Raw genomic sequence first — 15,939 nt, 5'->3', positions numbered from 1 at the left:
TACCACTCCAGTACTCTTGCCTAGAAAATCCCATGGACAGAGGAGCCTGATAGGCTGCAGTCCATGGGGTCGCTAGGAGTCGGACACGACTGAGCGACTTCACTTTCACTTTCACTTTTATGCATTGGAGAAGGAAATGACAACCCACTCCAGTGTTCTTGCCTGGAGAATCCCAGGGACCCCAGAGGCTGGTGGGCTGCCATCTATCGGGTAGCACAGTCGGACACGACTGAAGCGACTTAGCAGCCAGCAGCAGCAGCAGCAGCACACATTTTGATATGTTGTATTTTCACTATTATTTAATCTAAAATGTTTTCTAAATGAAAATTAAATGAAGTGAGAAAAGAAAATGAAGATGAAAAATGAAATGAAAAAATGAAAAAAATAAACCTTCTTCAGAGAGCTACAACAGAACCCAGAGTTTACACAAACATTCACAGTGTCCAGGATATAACAAGAAAATACTTTGCATAAAAAGATCCAGGAAAATGTGACCCAATGTCAAGGGCAAAGATAATTAACTGATGCCAGGCCAGAGATGACGCAGAGGTTGAAATTATTAAACAAGGACTTTATAGCAACTATTATAGCTATACTCAATGAAGTAAAGGAAAATATGTTAAAGAGGAATAAAAAGACAAAATCTTAGAAGAGAAATAAAGAAATAGAAATTTTATATATGAAAAAATATAACATTGTCAATAAAAATTTGACTAGTGGAGTAGGGATGTTAAAGAAAGAGTCAGTAAACTAGAAGATAAATTAACAGAAATTATCCAATATTTAAAAGAGAGAGAAAAAGTTTTGAGAAAAAGAAGTCCTCAGAGCCTTGTGAGAAAATATCAAAAGCTCTAACACATGGATTATTGGTAGCGCAAAAGGAGGGAGGAGAATGGGGTGGAAAGCTATTTGAAGAAATGATGTCTGCAAACATCCAAAATTTGGAGAAATACATACATTTATAGATTCAAAAGTTTATAACAAAGAGGCTTTCATTATTCCAAACTAGATAAAGAAAATTACATGTAAGCTGCTGGAAACCAAACACAAACATAAAATACTGAAGGCAACAGAAAAACAACACATTAATTAAGGGAAATAATTCAAATGACCATGAACTTCCCACAAAACACCTCTGAGACCGCAGGAAAGTGAAACAAGATTTGTACCATGCCAAAAGACAAAAAAAAATGCCAACCCAGAATTAGATATCTAGCAAGTATATTCTTTAAAAAAATGAAAACAAAATGAAGACACAACTAAAATACAGGAAAACTAGGAGAATAACTCACCAGCAGACTAAAACTGTAACAAATGCTAAAGACAGTTTTAGACTGAAGGAAAATTGTATCAGTGGAAAATCAAATTCTTCAGGAATGAATGAAGAAGATCAGAAATGGCAAATATCTGTGTATATTTAACAAGCCATCTTTGTATAAATATTGCAACATTGTCTTGTGGAGTATCTATATACACAGATGTAATGCATATGCCAACACTAAAGAGACTGGAATGGGGGTGGGTAAGGGAACTGTGGGGCTTCCTTGTGGCTCAGACCATAAAGAATCTGCCTGCAATGCAAGAGACCCAGGTTCAATCCCTGGGTTGGGAAGATCCCTTGGAGAAGGGAATGGCTACCCACCCAGCATTCTTGCCTGGAGAATTCCATGGACAGAGGAGCCTGGTGGGCTTCAGTCTATAGGGTCGCCAAAAATCAGACACCACTGAGCAGCTAATTAGGGAACTATGGCTGTTAATATTTCTGCACTTTATGTGAACTAGTTCAATATTAACTCTAGACCATGAAATATTAAGGGTATATATTGTAATTCCTTGTTGTTGTTGAGTCACTAAGCATGTCTGACTCTGCAACTCCATGAACTGCTGCACGCTAGGCTTCCCTATTCTTCACTGTCTCCCGGAGTTTGCTCAAACTCATGTCCATTGAGTCAGTGATGCCATCCAACCATCTCATCCTCTGTTGCCCCTTTCTCCTCCTGCCCTCAATCTTTTCTAGCATCAGGTGGCCACAGTATTGTAACTCCTAGAGAAACACTTTTTTTTTTTTTTGGCCACACTGTATGACTTGCAGGATCTTAGTTCTCTGATCAGGGACTAAACCCAGGCCACCCCAGTGAAAAGGTGGAGTCCTAACTGCTGGACCACCAGAGAATTCCCGCAAGATACATTGTTTTAAAGTAATACAAAAAGGTGTAATAAAAAGTTAATAAATAATAAAACAACACAAAAAATTATTGAAATCATAGGAAACATTTTAGACTAAGTAATAATAAAAATACAGTATATCAATGTGTGGGACACAGCTAAAGCACTGATTAGAAGGAAAAGTACAGTTTAAATGCTTAAATCAAAAAGAAAAATAGGTCTAAAATCAATCACCTAAGTTTCTACTTTAAGAATCTAGAAAAAGAGCAGTAAAGTATACACAAAGTAAACAGAAGAATGTAAGTACAAAGACATATATCAATCAAATAATAGAAGCCAGAAAATAATTGAGAAAATTAAGAAAACCAAGAGCTGGTTCTTAAAAAAAAAATCAATAAAATTTTTATCACCCCCTAGCTAGACCATCCAAAAACAAAAGAGAACAAAATCACCTATAAAAGGAATGAAAAGAGGATGTTCACAACAGATCTTAGAGATAGTAAAGGATGATAAGAGAATATGATAACTTTATGCCAATAATTAAGATGAAGTGGGTTAATCTCTGAAAACTACAATTTACCAAAATTAAAGAAACAGAATATCTGAATAGTTAAGAAAATCTGAATTAATATATTTTTTATCAAAAATCTTACCACAAAGAAATTTCCAGGCCCAGATGGTTCTCTCAAACCCCACTCATGAAAGAAATAACATCAGTCTTATACAAATATTTTCAGAAAAGAGAGGAAGGAACTCATTTTTTGAGATTTACATAATCCTAATACCAAATCTGACAAAGACATTCTTTTAAAAAAGGAAAATTACATAAATATCCCTCATAAACACAGATGCAAAATTTTTAAATAAAAAAGCAGATAAATCCAAAAATATATTTTTGAAAAGAATAATATATCCTAACCACATAGTTTACCCCAGAGTTGAAAAGTTGATTTAACATTAAAAATCAATATATTTCACAACATTAACAAAGTAAAGGAGAAAAAAATTGATCATTTAAATAGATAACGGAAAATCACAAGACAAAATTCAACACTTTTTGTGATAAAAATAAATAACTCTAGGAAAGCTATGAAGCATAGTGAACATTCTCAATCTGATTAAGAGAAATTTTTTTAAAACTTGCAGCTAATATTTTATTTTTGCTTTCCCCCTAAAATTGCTGCTGCTGCTAAGTCGCTTCAGTCGGGTCTGACTCTGTGTGACTCCATAGACGGCAGCCCACCAGGCTCCCCCGTCCCTGGGATTCTCCAGGCAAGAACACTGGAGTGGGCTGCCATTCCTTCTCCAATGCATGAAAGTGAAAAGTGAAAGTGAAGTCGCTCAGTCGCGTCCGACTCCTAGCGACCCCATGGACTGCAGCCCACCAGGCTCCTCCATCCATGGGATTTGCCAGGCAAGAGTACTGGAGTGGGGTGCCATTGCCTTCTCCGCCCTAAAACTGAAAGCTAGGCAAAAATGCCTCAACTCTTACTGTATCTATTCAACGTTGTATTGGGGGTACCTGCCATTACAACATGGCAGGGAAAAGAAATAAAAACTAAAAAGGAGGGACCTCCCAGGTGGTCCAGTGGCTAGGAATCTGCCTGGCAATGCAGGGGATGCAGGTTTGATCCCTGGTTGGGGAACTAAGATCCCTCAGTGCCAGCGGAGCAACTAAGCTAGTGTACTGCAACTACTGAGCCCACACGTCTGGAGCATGCATGCCACAACTACAGAATCCATGCAAAACATCGCAAATGAGGCAGGGAAGATTCTGCATGCCACAAGTAAGACAACACCGCCAAAATCAGTCAATAAATATTTTTTTTAAAAAACTATAAAGGAAAAAGGAAAACTGTCCCTATTTGCAGATGATGTGATTTCAATGTTAAAAATCTCAAGAAATCCACAAAACAATTACTAGTACTAATGAATGAATTATCTAGGTTGTACAATACAAGGTTAATATACAAACTCAGTAGCATTTTTATATCCTAACATCAAACAATTGGGAAAAAACACATAAAGTATTTAGGAGTTAATCTAACAAAATATGTCCAAAGTCTCTACACTGAAAATTACAAAACACTGCTAAGATTAATTAACATAAATTTAGGGACCATATTCATAAACTGCAAGACTATTGTTAAAATGGTAATTCTCCCCAAATAGATCTATAGATTTCATGCCTTCCCAATCAAAATTACAGCAGACTTTTTTTTTCTAGAAATTACAAGCTTATTCTAAATTGTATTCACAAATTCAAATGTTTTAAAATAGCTAAATTGATTTCTTAAAAGAAAAAGGTAGACTTAACACTACTCAGTTTCAAAACTTACTATTTACTACAGTAATGAAGACAATGCCTGCATGCTAAGTCCCTTCAGTTATGTCCGACTCTGTGCAACCCTGTGGGCTGTAGCCTGCCAGACTCCTCTGTCCATGGAATTCTCCAGGCAAGAATACTGGAGTGGGTTGCCGTTCCAGCCTCCAGGGGATCTTTCCCACCCAGGGATCAAACCCTGGACTCTTGATGTCTCCTGCATTGGCAGGTGAGTTCTGTACCACCAGCGCCACCTGGGAAGCTCAATCACGACAAAGGCCATGGCAAATCATTATGCTGAGTAAAGGAACCCAGACACAATGGATGCTTCCATTTATATAAACTAGTAGAAAATGTAACTGCTTCTACGATATTACACAGCAGATCAGTAGTTGAAGGTGGTGGGAGAGGGTGAGTGCAGGGCTAGATAGCAAAGGCAGCAGAGATATGAAAAAGGTTCTGTTATCTTGATTGCAGGAATTGCTTGAAAAGTGTTTGCAGCTATCAAAACTCATCAAACTGTACACCTGAACATTATAAAAACCATACGTTCCGTACATCTTAGTGAATACAAATTATATCTCTATGAAGCTGTAAATAGGAAAAAACATGTTAAATTTACATTTGAATGCTTAAAATAAAAAGAATTATTATATTTCTTCGGATCCTTGCAGTGCTAGTCCACAGCAGATTGTGGATCTGTGGCCTTCAGCACCGAATAATTCTCAGAGTAATCCTAGAGTGTCCCACTGCCTATCGAAGAATTTTAGGGTCAAACTCAGTAAGAGCTCCCTATTCCGAAATTAGACACACTGACCTAAGTGGGGAAGGTCACCAAAGGAGGTGTGTGAGGTTTGTCCCAAACAAGCAGCCCCTGTCAAGGGATAGCAGAAAAGGTCAAGGAATTGGAAGTTAAATTCCTCTATTGTGACCTTTCAGCCTCCCCCTAACCCCTCCGATTCATCCCCCACCCCACCCCCCACTCCTGCTTTTTGCCTTCCTAGCTCTTCCTATTTCCCTCACAGTTGGTCATCATAATCTATCTATTATTCCCTCCCACTAGATTTTCACTCCTCCCAGATCCTCCTTGACTCGTGCTCCCAGCCTCAAGCCCTTCTCCAACCTCAACTCTTTTCCGCCCAGATTTTCCTGGAGATTAGAGGGGCGGAACAGACGTGACAACTGCTCCGCCAAAATAACGCAGCCATTCCTTCTCAAAGCCTCCCAAACCAAGTTCCCCGCGCCCCAGTCCGCGTCCTCCTCTCACCCGCCTCCCGGGAGGCCTCTGCTCCTACTCATGTGACGGAGAAGCTGGCCGGCCGACCCCGCGGCCCGGTCTCCAACCGGCCTTTCAGGGACTCAGCGGCCGGCGGACTCGCACAGCTGGCCGTCAGAACGCGCGTCGTCGCCTAGCAACAAGCCAAGCGCTACTCCCTCCGGTACCCGTCTCCGCCCCCGCCCCCTCCCCCTGGTCCTTGACCTGAAGGATTGGATTCATCTGCACTGCGGGCGCCCACTCGCGGATTCTGCCTCGGAGAACCAGCTTTAGGACCGCTTTGGAGTGTGAGCACAAACGCTTGAGACCGCATCTCCCCGGAGATTCCAAAGAGCTTCCTGGACTAGAGTCTCCTAGATCGCCAATTTTGCTCAATTTAACCCACTTGCTTTCTTGGCACTCTGGTTATTTCTACATTTTAATGAATAATACTGGACTACAAAACTTGAAGCTTTCTTTTCTTTTTTTCAGGGGTTTTTAAGCTGTATGTCTACACTACATAGGGGCTTCCCTGGTGGCTCAGTGGTAAAGAATCCACCTGTCAATGCAGGAGACCAGGAGACAAAGATTCGATCCCTGGGTTGGGAAGATCCCCTGGACAAGGCCATGACTACCCACTCCAGTATTCTTGCCTAGTGAATCCCAGGGACAGAGAAGCCTGGTGAGCTACAGTACATGGGGTCGCAGAGTCGGACACGACTGAGCGACTTCACTTTTATTCATAAATGCAATGCTATACTTGAAAGAAATAAAGAAAGATCTGTGGGGAATATATACATAAATCTCTAACTAATGTTATGTTGAACTATGAAACTATATCCAAAAGAATACATACCATACAATTCCATTTATATAAAGTTTAAAACCCAAGCCAGCAAAAACTATAGTGCTATGGATGCAGGCTCAGCAGATATACTACAAATAAACACAAGAAAGTAACAACCATAAGTCAAGATAGTAATCATCCCAGGAGAGAAGAAGGTGATGGTGAGTGGATGGACAGTGAAGAATCATGAGGTGCTAACAGTGTTCTAGTTTTTAAAGTTGGTGATGGCTGTTTGAGTTTTTTCCTTTAGAAAAGCTATTCTCTGTTTTGCTCATTTTCCTGTGTTTATGTCATCATTGTTTAAAAAGGCAAAAAGAAAAACCACTAAATGAAACCATGGAGATGATAGTGCTTTGCTCAATCTGGCACTTAGCAGGCCCTTAAAAATGTTTATTTTATATTCCTCTACTCTCTACCATGACAAACCTAAATAGCATTTTATAAAGTAGAGACATCACTTTGCCAACAAAGCTCCATATATTATACCAAGCCATGGTTTCTCCAGTAGTCATGTACAGATGTGAGAGTTGGGCCATAAAGAAAGCTGAGCACCAAAGAATTGATGCTTCCAAACTGTGGTGCTGGAGAAGACTCTTGAGAGTCCCTTGAACTACAGTGAGATCAAACCAGTTAATCCTCAAGGAAATCAACCTGAATATTCATTGAAAGGACTGATGCTGAAGCTGAAACTCTAATACTTTGGCCACTTGATGTGAAGAGCCAACTCACTGGAAAAGACCCTGATGCTGGGAAAGACTGAGGGCAGGAGGAGAAGGGGTCGACAGAGGGTGAGATGGTTGGATGGCATTACCGGCTCAATGGACATGAGTTTGAGCAAACTGCAGGAGATGGTGAAGGACAGGGAAACCTGGTGTGCTGCAGTCCATGAGGTCGAAAGTAGTCGGGCTCGACTTAGCAACTGAACAGCAGCAATAACTCTCTACCAACCTGTCTTTCTCCAAATACCCAAGCAACTAATAAGCGAGATCGAGAAAGTGGCAGATAAAACCTTCTGGAAGTCCTCCATGAGACTCCAAATGCTGGAAGCGGGAAGCATGCTTTCCAGCTGTTTTATGCTTTCCAAGAATGCTGCTGCTGCTGGTGCTGGTGCTGGTGCTATACATTCCCTGGTGCTGGGTCTTAGAGCAGCCGGGCTGAGGAGGTGGATACACTCAGGCGTCTCAGTGAGGCCTCCCTGAGGGACGCTCCTGCTCTGGAGATGTACAAAGCCAGGTGAGGACGTCTAGCTTTGCCACTTGGGCAAGTTGCTTCCCTCTCAGGGTTTCTGCAACCTCATCTGTAAAATGGAGACAATACTCTTACCTTGAAGGTTTGTTGCTTTACCCCCTAACACAATGAGTTCAAAAATGGTTGCTGAATGCTCACAAAATGAGAAGCATTCTACAGAGAAGGCCCTGCCACCCTCCTCACATCTCACTGTCCTGTGGATGCTTCATGAGGGCAGCTTCATTCTAAGCATGGGAGTAACCCCTTCAGACAGTAAGAAAATTACTTTTCTGTGCCAATTAAAACAATAAGCAAATAACCAAGAGCTTAGAAGATGACTAATTGTTCTTGGTACCATCCTGGAGGCTGCACACAAAAAACATACAGGCCATATTTCTGAGCTGGAAAAATTCAAAAATTAATGTAACCTTAAAATATGCCTATCATATGATCAGGAAACAATTTAAGTGGTAAATAAATACTGTTCATTAATATTTTTGGTAATCAAAAATAGTATGTAAGTATTCAGATAATGAGATCCATGAGCCAGGTACTATTAGCTTCATTTTATAGATAAAGTACTAATGTTCAAAGAGATTAAGGATTTACCTTGAGCTAGTAGTGGAAATGGCAACCCACTCCAGTGTTCTTGCCTGGAGAATCCCAGGGACAGGGGAGCCTGGTGGGCTGACATGATTAAAGCGAGTTAGCAGCAGCAGCAGTAGTCAATCCTGTACTAGAAATTCTATTCTAGGTCTGCTTTCACCAAAAAAGAAAAGAAAAAAAAAGGAGGGAAGGAACAAAGTGACAAAAGAGGAAAGGAGGGGCAAGAGAGAAAGGAAGGAGGAGGAGGGATGGCAGTTACGGCTCAGACAGTAAAGAATTTGCTTGCAATGCAGGAGACCTGGGTTCAGTCCCTGGATCAGGAAGAGTTCTGGGACAAGGAAATGGCTATCCACTCCAGTATTCTTGCTTTTAGCCTGGAGAATCCCATAGACAGAGGAGCCTGGAAGGCTACAGTCCATGGGGTCATCGGACACAACTGAGTGACTAAGCTGCTGCTGTTAAGTTACTTCAGTCGTGTCCGATTCTGCGTGACCCCATAGACAGCAGCCCACCAGGCTCCCTGGTCCCCAGGATTCTCCAGGCAAGAACACTGGAGTGGGTTGCCATTTCCTTCTCCAATGCATGAAAGTGAAAAGTGAAACTGAAGTTGCTCAGTCGTGCCTGACTCTTCGCAACCATATGGACTGCAGCCTACCAGGCTCCTCCATCCAATCATGCATTAATCTAAAAATATTTCAGATTCTTCGTTGATACTGAAATGCCATCATATGAAAATGTTAATAATTTTAGTGCCGTCTTAAAGAGAGAACTTAAAAGAATGACGTAAAATTACTCACTCATCATTGGGACACTGATTTCATCTGCTTTTTATCACTCTCAAACTGCCCTCTACCCATCCTCTTGTCATCTCCTTTTGGAGCCCCCTTTGGTTCACTGCACAGCAAGTCAAGGAAGATCCAATGGAACATTCAGCTTCTGTACCTCGCATGTTCTCTCACAGAACAAATTCCAAAGTTTTCCAAAGAGAATTCAAGGTCCCACACCACTAGAGCCTGCCCAAAGGTCTAACTATTTGGAAAATAAATGATGACTAAATTATACCTTCACTTCATATAATAAATTCCAACTGGATGAAAGATTTTGTTATACACAAGAGTAGCAGGTATAGAAAAGACCTGTAAGCATTGAACTATAAGAGGCAGAAACTACAAATGAAAATACTGATGGATGTGTTTTTTAAAACCCATGCATCTAAAAATAAACAAAATTATAGTGTAAATGAAAACTTAGTGGAAAATGCACAATATTTACAGTAGACATGGGATTAATAGTCTTTAAATGAAAAATAGATAAGACATCAAAACTTGAAATTGGCTGAAGAAAGTGTGAAGAGAGCTCCCAAAAGAAGAAATACTTCTGGCAAATAGAAATATTAAAATATTCAACTTCAGTAGTAATCTTTGACATGTAAAATTAAAACAGTTTTATGTAATGTTTGCCAGACTACAAAGTGGCGGGGTACATGCACACAAGTGTGGCTATCTCTTGCTGTTCTGCTAGATGTTTTATAGCAAAATGTCTCATGAGTCTTAAACACTTATGTATCTTTTGATCTAGAAAGTTCATTTTTGTTGACTTTTTCTACTAATAGAGATATGCAAAATTTAACGATAATGATACTGAAGAATTATTTTAATCATTAGAAGGCAAAACTCTTTGTCTTCAACCGAATCTCCTTAGTGTCTCGCACAGAGCCTGGGACACGGAGAGTGCTCATTGAGAGACACAGCTAAATAATGTCACTGAATTAGCATTAGTCAAGACCAAGTTATTGCCAGGGCACAGGTGTAGGGAGAACTGAACTCTAGACTTAACATTCCAAAGATCAGAAAGAGAGAGATGCTCCGGCCATGGAGAGTGTATTTCCCAGGAGCCCCAGGGTCACTGGACTTACTTTGTGCTCAGTCACTCAGCTGTGTCCGACTCTTTGTGGTCCCATGGACTGTGCCCCATCAGGCTCCTCTGCCCATGAAATTTTCCAGACATGAATAATGGGATGGGTTGCCATTTCCTACTCCAGGGGATCTTCCCAACCCAGGGATTGAACCCATATCTCTTGCACCTCCTACGTTGGCAAGTGGATTCCTTACTACTAGACCCACCTACTAGCCTAGACCTAGTTTGTGTCTGGTTATATTCACACAACCCACTAGAAGCATAAGTCTCAGTCTTAGGTTTAATACCAAAGATCGGTTCACCGAAAAAAAAAAAAAACTTGAATAATATCAGTACTTGGTTTTAACATTAATTACTTTCATAATGATATCAAGTGCAAATTAGCAAATTAACATGGAATATAAAACAAATATACTCAGAGTTCACTACCCTGCAGCCTTGCTTGCAGGAAGCAACCACCACCACAACCCTGAAAGCATCACAGCTGCACTCCACCCATGATGACGAGGAAAGGGTACAGCCTTTCGATGAGTACAGTATGAGGACCACGCTGGAAAAAGTTAAAGACACTGACTTCCATTCCCCTCCTTATCAGTTAGATTCCCACCTGAGACAGATGGCATGCTCAAAAGGTGGTGTGTTGGAGGCGTAACACAGAATGGAGAGAGCTGTTTACAGGATGCAGGCAGGATTAAAGGGAACTAACATTCAAGGTGTAGCAACAGCACAGAGGTATTATCACCCTTGATCTGAAGGGGGAAAGGTATTAAAAAAAAAAAATGGTGTGAGTAGTGCCTGGTGAGAGCTGAGACTGGAGAGAGGGGTTGCCTGATAGGAACTAGAGCCACAAAGGCAGTTAAGGACAAAGCCACACTGATGCAGGGAGAAAGCAGGAGTTAAGTACTCCTATTGCTCTATTCTTCTGCTCTCCTTGCTGGCATCATTATCCCCACATTGGCCAAATCCAACTGGAAGCCCCAAGGCAAGGAAAATGGATCAATGCAACTCATAGAGATTGGTCTCTGGGGCAGAGGACCAGAGAAGGAAGCTCAGAAGAATAACAGAGAAGAACAAGCAAAGTCTACTACCCAAAGTCTACTACTACTGTACTGCTTTAATCCACACAAACTAATGAACTGAGACACTTCCCCCACCTTAGGGTCCTCCTTGGCATTGCTCACTCCTAGCCTGCTCACCCATTTCCCCACTCCCACCTTGCTGACCTAATTAACATATGCCAGCCTTCTCTCCAGACCCCAAACTCTGATTTGACAACACCTGAGCTAATTGAGTTCAGGAATGGACCCCTGGGAAGCCAGCAACCATCCTTCCGTGGGATGTCTCAGAAGTCTGGCGCCAGGCCTGATCTCAGGATTTTTAAGGTAAGATAAAAATAGCAAGCATTGAGTAGAAAGAAAAGTCTGTGAGTAAAACTATCCACTTGAAAAGACACAAATAACACTAATAAGCCTTGTCCAAAGCAGGTGTACCTGGCTGAGAATGAGGGATTTATTTTCCTTGGAGGTGGTGGCTGGTATTTGACATTCCAGTTACACTTTATACTTCCAAAGGGCTTTGCTTAGGTGTTCTCCAAGCATGGTAATGCACTAGAGATTTTGCTACGTTTGGGGTCAGAGACATTTTTTTTTTCTAAAGGCATATAAGACTGTTGGATGTGCTTTGTAGCCTAAACACTGAGCTTAGAGAACCAATGCTCGGTTTATGCTTAGAAAAACTAACAATTCTCCCTAAGTAAGCTGTAAAAACAGAAGCTGCATTTAGCTAGAGATTCATTGCTGCTTGAGACTTCTGTGTACCAGCCCACCTCCCCCGAAGGCAACTCCCCAATACCAACCCAAGGAAAATTAATAAGCTTTGAAGGTGTGTTGTTTGTCTGTCCTCCAGCAAAGGAAATATTTTATTTTATTCCCCCGGTTCTGGTAACTAAGTGAAGCAGAATTCAAAATCTTACTAGAGTTGTCTTAGCCCATCCAAGCCCTGTCTGAAATATGTGGGTCGTTATGCAAGAGATTCAGGAATGCACCCCCAGACTCTAGCTCTTCCAAGCCTCCTTAGTGGGAGGTGATAATCAACTTGTGAATTTTTACCCCATCAGTTAGATCTATGTGTATGGGGCAAAATCCTCTTGTGGCTTGGTCTTTACTATTTGTCTTGATTAGGCCCCTGTCCCCCACTAAGCTTTCCTACACATGCAAAGTATATGCAAAGTATCATTTAGGGTCTTCAGCATGCTTGCTTCATTTCCAATGGACTTGGACTCTCAGATAGAAACTATTTTTTAAAGGGAATCTTTATCAAATAATTCTAAAAGACAGGACCTAAAGTTTCCTTACACTCGTACTGTCTCAGATTTTGAGGATTTTAGAAAATGTCTTCAGTGATAACTTCTCCAAATGAGTCTTAAGTGGCTTCTTCTGATTCTGTCTATGACAGGACTGGGGAAATAGAGAGGGGGATCCCAGGGAGAAAGAAAAAAATGTTTGGGTGAATCAAGGGTCCTGCTTTCTCACCTCCCTGCCCTGCAAGTTCTAGTGCTGAGGGTGGGGAATAGCTTCCCAGAAGCCCCAACTCATTTCCTTCACCTCTCCCAGTGAATGCTTCCTGGACCCAGGCCCCACAGTCTTGCCTGAGGTCACCATAGCTAGTGCAGCGATGGTGCAGGTCCCCCTAGTGTGCCTGTGCCCCGTCAGAGGCGGTGGGGAGTGAAGTGGGGAAAAGAAGGGGGTAAGCAAAGAGGAGCTCCTGGAGCTGGACCGACTTCCCTGGTGGCTCAGATGGTAAAGAACCTGCCTGCAATGTGGGAGACTATGGTTTGATCCCTGGGTTGGGAAAATCCCCTGGAGAAGGGAATGACTACCCACTTCAGTACTCTTGCCTGGGAGAATCTCATGGTTAGAGGAGCCTGGCAGGTCCAAAGGGTCGGACATGGCTGAGTGACTTTCATTGGGGTTTGCCGAGTCCTCGGGAGAGGGAGGCATAGGGATCTCTCACCTCTTAGCCCCTTGAGCCTCCTCTCCCTTAAAGATCCTAAAGGTGTAGCTGATGCAGCCACCGGACATTTTCAGGAAGCACATTTCTTTGATCTACAGAGAGCAGCCCTGCGGGTGGGGAAGATTGGGGGGGGATTACAGGCAGTGTCTCGATGGATGCTTAGGCACGGCTGGGAGCTCAGTGTCATCAAGTGGGGACTCCTTTCTCCCTGCCATTTGTATCCGGGAGACACCGTGATTTCCAGGAGCCTAGCTGGTGACTACCTCCAAAAGACTGGTAAAAAGGGAGGGCCGAGTGTGCCCAGATGCCCGGTCCACAGCAGCCAGCATCGCCCAGGTTCCCAGATTTCTGTAAAGGCTCTTGACTGTGGCTACCTTTTATTGTACTTACACTCTGCACTCACCTAGTGTGAGGTAGGTACTAATGTGCCCATTTTATAGTTGAAAAAATGGAGGCTCAGAGATAGCAAGTCTCCTACAGAGTACAGATTGGACTCTGATTCCAAATCTGTGATCTTAAACATAAACGCTATAGTCCTTGTCAACTGCAAGAACAAGCCAGGTTGGAGCTTGTGTAATGAGAGATTCACTAAGACTGAGAGACCCCCAGCCTCAGAGGTGCCAGCCGTGCACAGAGGCATGTGCAGACCACTGCTTCGGCTGCTGAGAAGGCTTTGCCCGGTCTTGGAACCCGAAACACAAGCTCTACTTTTCCTCCCGCTGCTTGTTGTCTTTGGAGATGCTGGAAAACGGAAAAAAGAAAGAAAGAAAGGCTTTTGCCCAAAATTTACAAAGAAACTTAGAGCACAAAATTAGAGCAAACCGGAGGAAACTCTTTGTGCTACCTGTTATCCCAGAGTCTTTTCAACTTGCAGAGAGAGGCTTCCCTACTCTAGGAGCTGAGTCACACCTCCTCACCTTCCATCACCTAAACGGTTTCCTTCCTAAGTTCACACAGATCCTGGTTCCCCTGGGTGGGATCATCAGGCCTGCACCAGCCACTCCAGACTCAGGGGAAACTGAGGCCCAAAGTATCCATCCAGGCTCCCCAGCAAATTGAAGGTGGGTTGCTGCTGCTACTGCTGCTAAGTCGCTTCAGGCGTGTCCGACTCTGTGCGACCCCATAGATGGCAGCCTACCAGGCTCCCCCGTCCCTGGGATTCTCCAGGCAAGAACGCTGGAGTGGGTTGCCATTGGGTGCCAAACTCCTGACCACGCCCCTCCACCCTGTTGGAATTCCTGTCTACATCCCCTGGTGTCTTCTCCTAGTCGATGCTTCCTCCCTCTCCCATCTCTTGGGACGGGTTTATTCCCATTCCAGCACCTGCAGGAGTTTTAGAAGTTTCTGCCCCAGTGTAAACTGACCTTCAAGGCAAGCACTACGCTTTATTTATTGAAACCACTTCTCTTGCCGGGTGGGTTGTCAGGGGAGGGTCACAAGGAGGTCAGAGAAGACTAGCAGATTCACAGTGGAAGGTATTTTCTTAGAAGGAGGCCAGTAGGGTGAGGAGAGTGGGATGCACCCCGCGGACTGTATCATGGAAAGCATTTGAAAGAAAACAAACCGACACCAGATCTGTTAGAAGCCTAAGCCTCCAAGGTGGTTCGGGTTCCATGCAGTGCCAAGTCCCTCTCCGGAGCCGCAGGACTGGGGTCCAGGTAGGGAGCTGTCCCAGGAAGAAAGAGCGGTCTGGAAGCAGCGAGTTTGCCCTTCAGCTCCTGGGGCGGGGCGTGGGGCGGGCCGGGTTGGGGGGCGCTACGGAGCCTTAGAGCAGCTCTCAGCGCCGGTGCCCGTGGGATGTAGGGGACTGGGACATCACGGACACCAGATGCTGCCTGGTGGCTTCCCGAGTGACAGCAGCCCAGAGGAGAGGGAGGAGAGTTTTATGTTTTTAAACATAAAACTTCAGGAGGAGAAGTTGACCCACTGGGTCTGCAGTTCATACCTTGTAACAACAACATGGCAGGTTCGGAGAGGTTTAGTGGTCCTTTAAGAAAATGATTACATCACACTGGGAAGGTGCGTGGAATAAAATGCTTTAGATCCTAAAGACTGGAAGACAATGAAGGTAAAAGCCTGAAAACTTTGAGCGCGCCGCCACCTCCGTGGTGCGCTGAGCGTCTGGCATCCGGGAGGGTCACTTCGGGGACTCTTGCTGCGCCACCCGTCCTGGTCGCGCCCCGCCCCTGCAGGTGCCCCCCGGAGTCCCGGGGCGGAAACGCCGCGCGCTTAGCGCTGGGCACAATCCGGGACTAACAGTGCTTTTCCTCTCATTCCATGGGATCGGCTTCATCCCTTGGCCAATTTAAACATATTATTTAAACACGGAAGTTTCCTTTACAGATTGGAGTGAAACATTTTGCTTAATGGAAAGTAGATGGGGTTCTTCAACTTTTAATCGATATCTTTGTTGAAAGGTGCGGTTGGCCGCCTTTTCACAGCGGGGGAAAGTGAAAACATTTGCCTCGGGTCACACGTTGAGGTTCCTAGATGAGCAACGGCGGCCGCTGATTCTGCCAATGGCCGGGTACAGGTGAGGTGGGGGCATTTCCCATTTGATCATGTCACCACGATGATTTAGGTTAA

The sequence above is a fragment of the Bison bison genome, unplaced genomic scaffold (genome assembly GCF_000754665.1).
Source record: "Bison bison bison isolate TAMUID 2011002044 unplaced genomic scaffold, Bison_UMD1.0 scf7180017864041, whole genome shotgun sequence".
In the NCBI taxonomy this organism is placed as follows: domain Eukaryota; kingdom Metazoa; phylum Chordata; class Mammalia; order Artiodactyla; family Bovidae; genus Bison; species Bison bison.
This window is presented reverse-complemented; position numbering follows the sequence as displayed.